The 14737-nt window shown below is 43.5% G+C and overlaps 1 protein-coding gene across 4 annotated transcripts in view; it reads left to right on the forward strand.

Annotated features, from left to right (window-relative positions):
* Positions 1 to 14737, forward strand: part of TNIK (TRAF2 and NCK interacting kinase) — a 348375-nt gene that overhangs the window by 162504 nt on the left and 171134 nt on the right. The window lies entirely within an intron of this gene.

Raw genomic sequence — 14737 nt, forward strand, 5'->3', positions numbered from 1 at the left:
AAGATGCCATTAATTCTGGGAGTCTGTACCCTAGTCACCCTGTCTACCCCGTCCCTGCCAAATCAGCACAGCCTTCCCCTCTTGGAAATTAATGCTCCCAGTAAAATGTTTGTGCGTCTTGGGAAGAAAGAGAGAGTGGGAAAGGGTGCCATCTCCCTAGGTTTTCATGCCAAGCCCTGCACTGCCTCCGAACACCTGGAGAGTGTCGGTTAATGAGGGTAAGAAGAAAGCTCTAAATAACGTCCACCAGGAATGGAAAGCGAGTTGTATCTTGACGGGATCTCTCGAAGAGCATCGAGGCGTAAGGGCAATGTCACAGACAACGACAGACCCAGAACTATGCTTCTTAATCTTATACAGAGTACCTGGCTTACAAGGATTAAATACAAGAGCTTTTGGGGTGCCAGTGAATGTGGTTAGACAGGTCAATCATTTTTTCCACTCTTTCTATATAATAATCTACTGGGTTACACCTTTCCATTTATGGGTACTTGGGACTTCCCAGCAAGTGAGTGAAGCAAACTGGAAAACGCAAGATTTTTTCAGCTGTCTTTGTTCAAGGGCTTAGTGCTAGAGGCTGGTCTTGGTTGGCCTCCTGTAAGAGCCTGTAGGCCACCAGCCGGAGTTTTCAGAGGTGGGTATCGACTTGCCAATTCTTCCTTAATCCTAAAACTTGAAGCCTAGTCTATCATCCAGGAGACTGCTTCCTGATGATAGTCCCTGAAAGATCAAGCACAAATGTTATATCTGCAATTACGACTCTGCATCAGCACTCTGCCTGAGTGTAAGCTCTAGGTTTAACATTTATCCCCTAAACATGCATAAAGCACACACTGTGTGCCAGGTACATGTACGCACACACAAAATGCATGGTCATTGGCTTTGTGGGATATAAGCTACGCACATGAAAATCACAAACACAGGTCATCACAACACACCACTAGGCCGAGAGACACATGGATGTTTACAGGGAGAAATCATACTTAAGTAGTGTGTGTGTGTGTGTGTGTGTGTGAGAGAGAGAGAGAGAGAGAGAGAGAAAAGGCAAGGATCATTGTTACGACAATTGTAATTGAGACCTCCATCACCAAATTGTCTTAGCTTACTCTTCAGCACTCCCACAGATGAACAGAAAGAAAAATCATGGGAATTGGGCTGCATGGGATGAAGGGGATCAGGATAAGGCATGGTGTCCCTGGAGGAAATGGAGAGAAGTTCTAGACTGGGATTGGCTTGAAAGAGCTTCCCTTTTACCTCCTGGAAATTGGAACTTGGCTGGCCCTCCCCAAGGGGAGCACAACAAGCTTTGCTTTCCGTCCCCAAGCCTACTGGCAGCTTGGGTAGTAGCTGCAGGCAGGGATGTCAAAGGCTGGCCTCTTCTTGGCAGTTCTTTCTCTGACTGACGGGAGGCATTGGGAATCAGAAATGGGGAATTAGAAAGCAGCTAGAGGGAGAAACAAATGAGTCATCCTCTCATATCCTAGGCCTGTATTACTTACACTTTTCTCTCTGATAGCTGATTTGGGTCCGTGGGGAAATGATTAGTGGGCTAGTGTAGCCCTTTAAGGGTTCCGGATTTATCGATGTGAGGGCTCTTTAGATGTGCATTTCCTTTGTTCTGGTCCTTCACAGTGGTGGGAGTTCTATTAAAATATTAATCATGAAGTTTTTTATCATTTCCAGTCGCACCGAGATATTAAGAGTCACGGCAGTGAAACCTTGGTGCAGCTGTATTTCCTTGCCCACGTGTCTTCCCAGAGAGGACACGTATGCTTTTCATTTTGCTGCCGTTACTCTTCATGAGATCGCAGGGCAGCCGTCATCGCTGTGCTGGACAGATGAAGGCGAGGGAGAACAGCACCGGTCTGTAGGCACAGGATGATGTGCTTGTCTGCAGTCGTAAAGGACAGTCTCCTAATGCCAAGGCCAAACAAGGCTGTGACTTGTTACCTCTGGAATGAGATTCATCAGCAATGAAACCTGAAGCCCGACCCGTAGTCGGTATTGCAGAGGTATTTCGAGAAGCAGTGTCGCTGTCAGTGTATGTGAAATCCAATCCCCACGGGCAGTGTAATGCAGTCACAGGGTCTGGGCTCGGGTGAGAGAGTAGGGATACCTGACCTCCGGAATGTCACATCAAGTGTGGTGGGGTGTTAATACCCGGAGGGAGAATGCTGTGGGCCAGTGGCCTCCCTGGCTCTCAGTTGCCAGTGGGAACCCTAGCTGGGCATTTTAAGTGGCACAGGTCCTCAGGTGCAACTTGCATTAATTGTCATCAAGATGTTATTTTTCTATTGGGAGAAGCCAGACGACAAGAACAGAGTGCTGTGAGGACCGTAAATAAGATGAATAGGACTACGATAATGATGATAGTTCTCATGGCCAGAGAATTGGCTGTGTGTTTACATGGACTCTTCCCAGGTCCTGTCTTAGATGGGAGGTGGCATTATTTTTAGGTGAGGAGACTGAGGCCCACAGTGGTTTAAGTGCCAAGGTCGCGTAGCTGGCAGGGGCAGAGTTGGCATTGAGACCCTGTAATGCTAAGTTTGGGTGCCACTGTCATGGGCCGTTCTATGTCATTGCTTTTACACTAAACATTTTGAAACGGGATTCCCAGTCCCAGAGCCACACTGGCCCTGGCCCTCCCGGCACAGGTCCTGGGTTTTTCAGACACTACAGGACCTCAGCAGAGGGCACACACGGGGAGCAGCATCTTCCTGTGAGAGGAAGTGTGCCTACAGCCTTGCCTCCTTCATGACCTCATCCTGGGTTTTAAAAAAAATTTTTGTTGAATTTATTAGGGTGACATCCATTAATAAAATGATGTATTTTCAGGTGTACAATTCTAAACTACATCGTCCGTATATTGTATTGTGTGTTTACCACCCTAAGGCAAGTGTCCTTCCACCCCCATTTATCCTCCCTTTACCCTATTCTAACCCCCCCCCCCCGCCCAGCCCCCATTCTCTCGGGCAGTCGCCATACTGTTGTCGGTGTCTGTGAGATTTTTCTTTGCTTAATCCCTTCACCTTTTTCACTCAGCCCCCCAAAACCCTCCTTCTGACAGCTGTCTGTTCTCTGTATCTATGAGTCTGTTTCTACTTCATCTGTTTATATTGTTCATTTAGATTCCATATATGAGGAAAACCATATGGTACTTATCTTCCTTTGACTGGCTTATTTCACTTAGCACAATACTTTCCAGATCTATCCATTCTGTCACAAAGCATAAGATTTCCTTCTTTTTTATGGCTGAGTAGTATTCCATTGGGTAAACGTACCACAGCCTTTTTATCCACTCATATGCCGATGGACACTTGCACTGCTTCCACGTCTTGGCGATTGTAAATAGCGCTGCAATGGACTCTCTCGGCCATGTCTATACAACTTATCATGTCAGTCCCACTTGAGAACTAGAATCAACAGTTCCTGAAGGTACTTTTCAAATTTTAATAAATATGAAAAAGTTCTTCAGACCTGGGGAATGGAAATGCCTCTCAGCAGCAGAGTTCTTTCTTTCCTTATTTTTTATGCCAAACTCAAATCCCTGGAGGGGCGGGTGTGGAGGACTCTCTCTGCATGATGAAGGCTGGAGTTTTTGTTCGGTTCTGAGTGAGCATTTGGTTTATTTTCAAACTCCAGGTTTCATCCCATCTAGGCTGCTTCCAAGGGCCCTTCTGGCATCAAACAGGAGCCAGACAGCCGAATGGGGATGGTTTGGAATCCATCCATCCCCAGTAGCAGTAATAAATGGCTTCTCAGATGTGTCGATAGGAAGTAAATCAGATCAGCCCTCAGCTGCTCACCCTCTTTGAAGTTCTAGCTGATCTTGAAGCTCAGAAGCAGTTGGCTGCAGAAGAACAGTGTATTTCCTGAGGTGTTCGTGAACTAGCTCCTCATGATTCTTCATGCCCAGCCTTAGTTCTATGTGTCTATGGCTTATTTTTCATCTGTAAAGTATTGCAAAAGAGTTCCCCAAGCATCTCACTTGGTTAAGAAGACAGCATCTTTCCACTGGGACACCCTGGCTGTTACCCAGCAAAATGCTCTGCCTCCCTCAACTGTACCATATCAGCTAATTAACCTGTTTATAGATTTTCCCGTCTCCTTATTTTAATTCTCAGCTGGTATTTCTCTAGGCTCTGGGCCTTGGGAATTGCAGTCATTTGTTGAGTTTCTGGCAGTGTGAGAATGTCTAAGAGTTTGCTTTCATTTGTCATGCATAGTGAAGTAGACAGAGAGAAGAAAAATAACCGAGGAAGAAAGAAAACAGAACTTGGAAAAATTCTGGACCCCAGCAATGCTTCAAACAAGCAAAGTGGTGAGGCAGTGGATACTTTTTCTTTTTTGCATCTGGGGGTTTGTTTTCCTCTTTTGTCCTCTGTGTGACAGAGTAGTAAATGCCTGTCCTATTGGCTGCTCAGAGTACTTCATCATATAATTGTACTCTTTTCTATGGTTCTGTAGAGCTGTCTTCCAGTTCCACCTGGGAAATCAGATCCACTCCCTCCACCCTGTACCATATGAACCTAAGGAGGCAGGACAAATTTCTTTCTTTTTAAAAAGATTTTATTTGTGTTTTAGAGAGAGGGGCAGGGAGGGAGAAAGAGATCGAGAGAAACACCGATTAGCTGTATTAGTATGCACCAATCAGGGACCTGGCCCACAACCCAGGTATGTGCCCTGACTGGGAATCGAACCGGTGACCCTTTGGTTCTCAGGCTGGCACTCAATCCACTGAGCCACACCAGCAAGGGCAAGATGCGGCAAATTTCAAAACCATAATGATTTAGAAAGTGCAGAGCAAACTCTTGTGGTGTTCCTGACTTTTCCGTGTCCTTAGGGCATTTCTGACACACTGAGCAGCAGCCACATCTGTGTTCTCGAAAGGCACTCCTGGATTATGAGTCGTAACACCTGAGGGTCAAAATCAGCTGTGTCCCTTCAGGCCTGTGACACACGCCAGGCCTTTGCCCATGTTCAGGCACTTCAGCTGGAACTCATCTCCTCTCCTGACTTCCCAGCCTACTCTGTGTTTATTCGCTGCTGCAGTTGAAGGGGCAGTGTAGTGGTTAAGTAGACAGGCTACCTGTGAAGAGCTTTTGTTTAGAAATCTGCCCCTGCAATATGTTTGAAAGTCTGTTGATGAGCCAGTGATATCTAGGCAGTGAAGAGAAAAATAGCTGAAGCTTGTATCCAGGGTTTGCAAAACAAGCAACTCTCAAAATGATTTGCAGTTGGATTCTGAAACCGTCTTTGCTCCAGCCGAGCCATGGAACATCACTTGTAACCAGACTGCATTTGTCACCCAGACAGCTTTAGAAAAATCTCCTGTTTCCTCTTGGAGAATGCAGGGGTAGAACTGAGGAATCCTTTTGGTTTTTTGAACCTGGCACTTTCCACAAACCAAAGGAGTGGTTAATAATTTCTCTGGTTATATCAGGTGTTGTTGGCCAGATGTTTCCTTCCAGAACTTGCCTCCTTTATTTTCTAAATTGAGTGGCATCAAATAAAACACATTGCAGTTTCAAAGTAAGTTGCTTTGATCCAGCAGGAGAAGATGTAGTTAGGAACCCAAATTAGGGGATGAGGCTGAGGTGGGCGGACACCACAAATTCAAAGTGGTTTTCACGTGTCTCATTTTGGACCTTTGGAAAAGCCATGTGATTTATCCACATAATAAATCCCTTTTTCTTTTGCTTCTCGGAAGACCATTCCCAAAGCCGTTACCATATTGCAAATGAGAACATATTTATCTTGCTTATTTGAGAACAGTGAAAAGTCAGATCATGTTTTCTGTAAATAACTTTTATGGGCTTATATTTTGTATATCACTTCTTTCTGATTATAAAATGGGATTAAAACAATGGGTCTCTGTTGTGTCATCTACCCATGAACTTTATTACAAAATAATGGATTGATGCTATAAAGCTAAGATTTCCACTTAGCTGTAAGTCTTTCTTTGTAAACGTGTGAGCAAAAATATGTATCTGTATTAGTCAAGAGCTGAGTCTTCATCCAGTAATAGAAATTTGATTAGTAATAACATTGTGGTTTGTTTTGTACCAAAAAGAGAGGCTTTGGGGATAATTAATTTCAACACAGTGCAAAATTTCTGGGTCATGCTTTCTAACTTAATTTATTTTGATGATGTATACCCAGAAATTAAATACACATTACCGGGAATTTGAATTTTTATATGGAACACTGTGGTTTCTACAGGGAGGGGTGAGCAAATGTTACAACTACTGAAGAATTGAGTTCTTCAGTAGTCTGGGTACAGCCTGAAATTCTGAAATTAGTTCATCATTTCTTCATCTTGTAGCAGCCTGATAGAGGAAGAGTGTGGGTGGTCTTGAGGTCAACAGAATTGGAGAATAGACTAGAAGAAAGTCAGTTAATCTTTTCAAGGCCTTTGTGGGGGGGTTCTATGCTATAAAATGTAAGATTAGCCTTCATTAAGAAGATTGATATAAATGAGCTATGGAATGTCTTTCTTGTGTTCCTTGTACAATTGCTAGAACTTACTGTTGTTTCTTGCTGAAATGACTGCATCCTTAATAAAGAGAATACTTAATGTAATTATTAGTCATTTGTTGTTTTTTTTTATGTGAATTGAGGATGTAAAGCAGATTTTGGGGGAAGTTGGGGGGGGGGATGAAATGTAAAGAGAGACTGAGATGGCTGGTGGTCTGAGCCATGTCCAGATTCTGAAAGTTATGAAACCTTTCATAGCTTTGCCGGCTGCCTGTTTTTATGAAGCAGTTATTTAAACAATGTCATGCCAGCTGGTTGCATCCTTTGTTCTGTTCTAAAGAATTGCTTTTAGACTTCGCTTTTAGATGGATTGACCAGACAAACAAGATGTCACAGTGGACTCAGAGTGAAGGCCCTGAAATCAGAGCCTTCCGTGGCCTCCCTCAGGCTGCTAGAGGGACCTTTCGGAGTCCTGCTTCAGTGTTCACAGGTTCTTCGGTCACTTCACGAAGCTGAGGCGGAGTGGCTTACCCCTGTCTGCCCAGGGGAAGTGATGCATCCTACTGCATGGAAGGCTTCTCCCACCCTCACTCCATTTCATTTTTGTTCAACGCCCATTTCTCTGTCTTCCTTAGTAAGACCCCAGCTGTCAGTTTTCACATCCTCAGGGTTTGGATGATGTCCCCACCACCTAGTGCTCACCCAGCCCACCACCCCTACCCTTTTTTACTTTCTTACAAAACTCAGGTTAGGTTTTTTCTTCCCCTCTTCCAGAGAGAACTAACCAAACTGCTTTCTTACCTCCAAGGGACATGGTGAAAGAACCAACTCTATGCAAAGTTACGTGGCAAAAGAACCAACTCTGTGTTGAACGATGTACAACATTGTTCTAATTTAATTTACACGTGCCCCCTTCAGTACTTTACCTTCTACGTGAGGACAGGAGTGCGGCGTTGACACCTTTATATTTTAATATGCAGACTGCCTCTCTTGAATTGTCAGAAAATAAAAAATTTCTGACACTTTCAGGTACAATATTGTATACAAAATGGTGGTTTTTTCTATGGTTTGTTTACATCCTCTCTTCTTCCCCCACCAGCAATGTTTCATGCCACCAGCCAGTAAAAGTGAATGAACGTGTTTATTTTCCAGCAACTTCCCAGATGTCTTTGGTTGCCTACTTGTGTTCAGAGCATTTTCTGGGATTCAGTTTTGAGGCTTAGTCAGGAGCTGGCTCATGTCCCACACTGGCTGAAACCTGTGGTGAGCGTGGGGAAGCTACAGGGCATTCTCCTTCCCATAAACTGCTCACAGTGAGGAGGTATCTATGGGGGAAAAAACTAGAAAGTAACATACGAGTGTTTTTTTAGGTGAGCTATTAAGTAAACAGAATACCCCGCCCCCCAGAATTTATCTGTGTGAATGAATGTCCTTCCTTAAAGTAGAGAATTCTACATCTTTCTTTCAAAAAATAGCGCAGTTGCCCTACATATCTCGCAGCTGCCTTTTTGGGGAGATGAAATGCACAAACCACAGTGTTGATTCTGGGTCACTTACCATCGTAGACTTTCCAGTGGTGCTATCCAACTTGATCCCCCCTCCTCCTTACCTTTGGGAAGATACTAACCTCTTTCAGGAAATCAAATATACTTTCTAATAAATAAAGATGGGTCATCATTCTTTTTTTCAGTATTCAAAGGAATGTGAGGAAGGCAATTTCAAAATGATTTACACATTAATGGTACTAATGCCTAGAGACAAAATCCATTTTGAGTGCAAGTCTCAGTAGCTTTGTTACATAAAATTAGACACATTATTTATATTAAATATCAAATGGTATATGTAGAAAATTCAGCTTCTTGCTGATTTAGGCCCGAACTAAGAATATATATTCTGTAGGTTTGAGCTAAGTGGAAAAAATCTCACAGTGAGGAGCCTCTTGCAGCGCCCTGGCAGCCGGCTCCAGCCCCAGCCCCGGACTGCTGACTGGCCCAGGCATCGGGAAGTTATCCTCAGACACTGTCAGGAAGGTCAGGAACTATCATAGCTTTTTCTGCTTCTCATTTCTGGGCCCAGCTATCAAGGTTTGTCATCAAAATTATTTCCCAAACTTGTTCAGAAACACCTCAGGCCTTGATGGCAGGGGTGACCAGCCTCCTGCTGAATGAAACAGGCCAAAGCAGGCTTGGCACCCTTGAAATCATCATCTTCCAAAGGACTCATCGCTTTCTCCTCCTTCAGGAAGTTTTCACATCTGTGCCTTGTTTCTGCTCTTTATGCAAGTCTTCCCAGACTCCATGCAGATTCTATTGTGTGCTATGGGTTAGGCCCATCTCCAATGGGCTGCTTGCCTACCTGTAAATTATCTGCTGGTTGAAGTACATAGAAAAAATATTTTGAGGGCTTTACTGTTTTTCTTCCTGCTGTTTAGATGAGCTTCTGCCATTCTTCAGTCCCACAAACACTTTTGGAAGCACAGAACACATTAGGTTCATGGTCATTTGTTATTTGATGCCTTTGAACAATATACTGTACTTGACTGTGGTCTTGGACACCATCAACTGATGATTGCTGCAACAGAGGATTGTAAGAAAAAAGTAAATCTCCAGCATGGCTGTCAGAAACCCCACATGTAGAGTAATAATGGAAATTTGTAGCCTTTTTAGAGCATCATACCTTTCCCAGACTTTCACAAATCATCTCATTCAATTTTTACAACAGCCGTAGGTATCATTACTCTTGCTTTGTAGTTGGAGACTGAGACCCAGAGAGAGCTGAGTGGTTTGCCCAGGGTCACTGTCACCCTAGTGGGTGACAGTGGTTAGTAGGTGACAGCACCTGATGCAGAACCAAGGGTCTCTGGCCACAGGGACATCCTACTTCCTCCTCCCACAGTGAAGTAGTTGGAGTGCTTGCTGTTCTCAGAGTTTGCTACCTGATCTTGAAGGAGTGGGCCAGAGGGAGTTCATAACAGTGGGCAGGAATATCCCTAAGAGATCTAACATTCTTTTTTTCTAGTCTTTCAAGTCTACCAGGTCTGAATGTAAGAGATGGAAGAAAATAACACTGATTCAGACTTCCAGGAGTCCCTGTCCCTGAACACATTGGGAAATCAAGGCTTAGGTTACATCTGCAATTTTTTAAAAATATTTTATTTATTTGTCTTTAGAGGGGAAGGGAAGGAGAGAGGGAGAGAAATATCAATGTATGGTGGCCTCTCATGCGTCCCCTGCTGGGAACTGGCCTGCAACCCAGGCATGTGCCCTGACTGGGAATTGAACCGTGATTGCCTGGTTCACAGGCCCGCGCTCAATCCACTGAACTACTCTAGTCAGGGAACATCTGCAGTTTTTAAGCACTGTAGCCCAACTGTTACTTCTGTGAAGAAACTGTCTCATATGTCAGCACCAGTTTCCCAGGCAAAGAGGGCCAGCTGGGTCCCGAGGTCCTCCCAATGATTCAGTTAAAAGGTGCTGATGCCCCCAGAAAGCAAAGCTTCTATCCAGGCATGGATGAGCTACCTCTGAGAAGGGAGAGGTCAGTATGGGCTGAGGTAGATGGGAAACAGAAGATATAGGAACAGTTGGAGGGTATCGGTAGGTTGGGTTGGATGGGCCCCAGCCAACAGAGGAACCCCCCCACCCCACTTCAAGAGTGGGCAAAATTAATAGCTGTGGAATGATTGTATGTGAGAGTGTGTGAGGAATCTGTTTTCCTGCAGGCTATTCACTTTAATATATAGCAAAGGGCAGTCATAGCTAATGTCAGAGCTAGCAAATTTGACATTTTTTCAGTGGTCTTTGGTAATGAACTGTTCAAGGTTGAATTATGCTCACGTTTACCACTATAGTTCCATCTGAACATGTCTCTATACGTGAAGGTCCTCAGTAAGGATGAGGTGAGCAGCAACTAACTTCAGGAGGCATCTGGCTGCCGTTTCTATCCCCAACTCCACATCCCCTGCCTCCTCGGATGGCCTGATCGTGGTAGGGAGGGCTTGGGTGATTCTTCACTAAAGAAAATGACAGCACCACTTCCGTTTGAACAAATCTGATGTTCTCATTTGGGTGTGTGCCTAAAGGTGCCTGGGTTGAAAATATGTGGTGTCACCTCTCCTTATCATCCTAAATCTTAGTGCACTTTGTTCCTTGTTAGCTGGTAGTGTGGTGAGAGGTGTAGTGAGTAATGGTCGACCAGCCGCTTCAGGCTGGATTTATGTTTCATGAGCTAAAATGGTTCCTAACTCCTATTTTCGCCGTGTTACACAGCTAGTTACCTTTAATGCTCATAATAATAAAACACTGTGTGGAGATACATTTTAACAGATGTTTTATAAGCTTCTACACTAGAGGTGATAACCAGAATATTGAAAATAAAACCGTCACTCCCACTTGCATTTTAAGTCAGATTTATAGCTTTCTTTCCATTATAATTTGGCTCTAGACTGAAAGCAAAATCACCATCTAATTATTTTTTATTCAAAGAGTAAAGGAAAAAAGTACCAAATGAAATGATTTTGTATAAAAAGATCACAGGATTTGGCAGCAAAGGTCTGGATTAAAACCTTGGCCTTTGTCATTAACTAGCTATGATGTTGAATAAGTGACCTAATTTTTGGTTAGTTAGTAAAGTAGGATTATACTGATACTATGGTTATATTACTGTTACCTGTAGTGAGAACCACTCTCGTGACTCGCGCCCCAGACTTATCATGATTCAGGTCTGTTCTGCTTTTAAAGTCTTAAATTTGCAGCATTCCTGTCTGGGAACATAGCCCGTGAGACTCCTAGTTCGCATCCCCTCCCACCCTGCACACCTGCTCGCTGATGTGGAATAAGCCCTCTGGTCTCCTCCATCTGTCTCTCAGTCCCCATGAAACTTTCTGTCTCTCCAGTCTTAGGCCCCACAATTCCTTAACATAATCCTTTAAGCCAGCCTGTGCTATCTCCTTCATCCTTTGTTCTTCCTGAATATCCCATTTGCAGGCCCCTTTCCTGAGATCAGTGTAGCCATTTGCTTTTTTCCCCTGCATGTAGGCTGCACCAGACAAGTCAGGGAAAAGAGCTAAGCTGAACCCCCTGGGACACTGGGGGCTACTTAATAATCTACGGTAGGTACCTGCTCAGTTCCTTCTCCTGTTTCCTAGAGGAATTACTCCAAAGCGTTACCTCTCTTTCCTCCCACTGCCCCTGCCTGCATTACTCTCTGCAGGGGACCTCCTTGCCTGCCTCTTAACAGTAGAGCCACTGGACAGGATTCCCACAATGCCCCTCTCCCCCAGCTCACCCACACCATCGTCTTTCTGTCTTGATGGAAGACTTTTCCCTCCTTCTGTCCCTCTTCCTTCTGTGTCCGGTGTTTTCCCTTGTATTGCCTCTTGCCTCTCAGCACACAGACATTTTTAATATTTCAGTATCGGTTTCCATCTCTTTTCAGACTGAGCCCATCTTTTTCTGTCTTTGTGTTTACTTGGTCACGTCCCATTTTTTCCCTCCCCCTCTACAATCGGGCATCAATCTTTGCCTCATGATCCGTGTGTTTATCCCCAGGGGCCTTGTAATTGCCAGACTGAAGGAGCTCTTTTTAGTCCTTATTTCACTTGGGCTCCTATATCATCTGGTTCTGACCACACCTTCCTTTTTGAAACTCATCCCAAACTCCTTTCTGAAATTTTCTCTGTTACTTTCCAGTAACATTACAACTTCCTCCCCCAGCCCCCACCACCTGCTTTTGTCTTAGCACCCCTTGTGGTCCTTCTGTTTCGATGAGACTGGCTTGAGCCCCTGAAGCTTTCCCCTCCACTGAGCTGCCCAGAGGACACATCATTCTGGATGTGTATCAGGCTCCTGAAAACCTTGTACATTTTAAACTGAAGTCACCTCTGCCCCTCATCATGTTTTCCCGAGTCTTCTTTCTCAACGAATGGTACCCTCATCCACTGGGATGCACACACCAGACATGTCAGCTTCTTCCTAGGGTTCTTCTTCCTCAATTCTCCAGCACCCCATATACAAGTCCATTCTGTAATACTTCCAGTTTATCTCTTGGACCCATTCTCTTCCCTCTGCTACAGACTTTGTTTCCGATTCTTATTGATATGATAGTCTACACTTGAACTGCCGTCGCACAGCTTGGTGGGAGGTAGTGGATGGGGAGGTAGTAGATGGGGAGGCAGGGAAGTTGGAAAAAGTTGTCTTTTCTAGAATCCAGTCTGATTGTGTGATTCCCAGCTTAAACCCCCTAATGTCATAGTCCGTAGCCTGACAAGGAAGCTCTTCCTGACGGGGACCCTGTCTACTTTCTGACCTGATTTTCTGCTGTTTTCCATGCGCGTGTGATGTCACAGCTATACACAGATTCAGTCCTTGCCTCATGCATTAACCAATACTTTTATGCTCAGTGTCTTTAATGTCCTTCTCTGTCTTTCTCCTAATTATTCGGGGCTAAATTAAAAGCTTGCCTTCACTTCCATTCTTGCCCAGCCAGTCTGAGCTGGCTACTGTAGCTTGGACTCTGTGTAATGTTTGGGCATCTGTCCATCATAATAGCGATTTCTCAAGCTGAGAGTTTCTGAAAACCCAAGTTTTGAGAGAGAGAGAGAAGCTACTGATTGTAAGACTAAGGCTGCGAGCAAACTCCTGAAAGCCTTAAGAAATAGTTTTTATTTATTAAAATGAAGCAATAAAGAAAATTCTGTAGGTGCAATGAACATGACTACATGTCTTAGATAACTTGAGTAGTAGTTAAGGTGCTTCATATTATAAATAATGGATATTTTGGAAAGTCCCGTAACTTCCGTGTGCCTTAGTTTCCTGTAAAATAAGGATAATGATAATAACTACCTTATAGATTGTTGTGATGAAGGGCTAATATATGTAAAGTGCTCAAAACAGTGTCTGACATGATAAGCACTATATAGGTATTCTCTATTAATAATAATAATTTTTACTTGCGAGCTATGATTACCACACAGTTTATTATTTCCAGTCCCTATGTTTTTACTGAGGTGATTCAAATCTGCCCTATTTTGAATGTGTAGACACATTTTCTTTGGTCCTCTTCTAAGTGTTCAGCGGGGGTCTAATGTATTACTCGTAGTTGTTGAGTCATATCTTAGCTTCTACCGTTGTCTCAAAGATGTACCTTTTTAATTGACTTCGGAAGAATTTTTGGGTGATATGCATCTAAGCGAGTTCAGCCCAGGGCAGCCTAGTACACATTTCTCAACTCCATTCCCCAGAGTACAGGGTTAGCTCTGTCCCCAGTATCCAGAATACGGCAGGCAGAACAGTGGAACAGCCTTCAATAACCTCTTCCTCCCTTGCCTCCCTCCTCCCCCCGCCTCTCTCTCTTTCTCCCCGTCTCTCATTCACACACAACTCTTTGCCTTCTGCCTACAGGGCCACAGTTCAGTTTCCCTTGCTTCTGCCTCCTTTGTATTTTTGAGCCTGCCCTACACAAACACTGGCTCCTTCTCAACTCCCCACCTCCAGTTCTCCTTTTCCTATTATTTCCAATGGGACTTGATGTTCATTCACTTACGTTAAAATATTCACAATATTAAAAATGTTATTATGAAGGAAAGCCATGATTATAAGTTTCATGAGAGAGAAAAATAGCATTTTATTCATATTTGTATTGGGTAGGCATTCTAAGGAAAGTTGTCAGAAGCAAATGAGATGATTTATAGTAACTAAATGTATAAACTATAAAAATCACTACACAGATTTCTAAAATCCCATTTTCCTTCCCTTCTTCCTTTATAGAGTATTGTAACACTTTTATCATATGGATATTATGAGGAATTAATTTTACTTTTGTAAAAGTATCTTAAAAAATATGTCCCAACCTTCCTAGGTAACTCTGACCTTCTAATTACCATCATAAATCTATAGGAAAATTATAAATTTTAAATTATGGTTTGATCTAATGTTTCTCTTGTTTTTAATATGAAAATGTGATCCGCTGTCTTAGTGACATTCCTAGAGTTAGTGTCTCTCATTTCTTGACCCCAGCCTGTTCCTTAGGCTGTGATATTAACAATGTGTGGATACCTTTCCTCAATAGCTTTCGTTTCCCAAATCACTCTTGTGGGTTCGATGACGTGTCTAACTTCAGTTTAGGTTGCAGAGTTCCCATTAATCTCATCTTGCTCTAAGTGCAGTGTTGAAGAGTACTGTCTTTGTTCTACGGACCCAAATTCCTACACAGCTAACTCCTTTATACACAATAGAAGTTCAATAGATTTGAATTACTGTGC

The sequence above is a fragment of the Sturnira hondurensis genome, unplaced genomic scaffold (assembly GCF_014824575.4).
Source record: "Sturnira hondurensis isolate 20B ecotype Veracruz unplaced genomic scaffold, ASM1482457v3 Scaffold0005279, whole genome shotgun sequence".
Taxonomy (NCBI): domain Eukaryota; kingdom Metazoa; phylum Chordata; class Mammalia; order Chiroptera; family Phyllostomidae; genus Sturnira; species Sturnira hondurensis.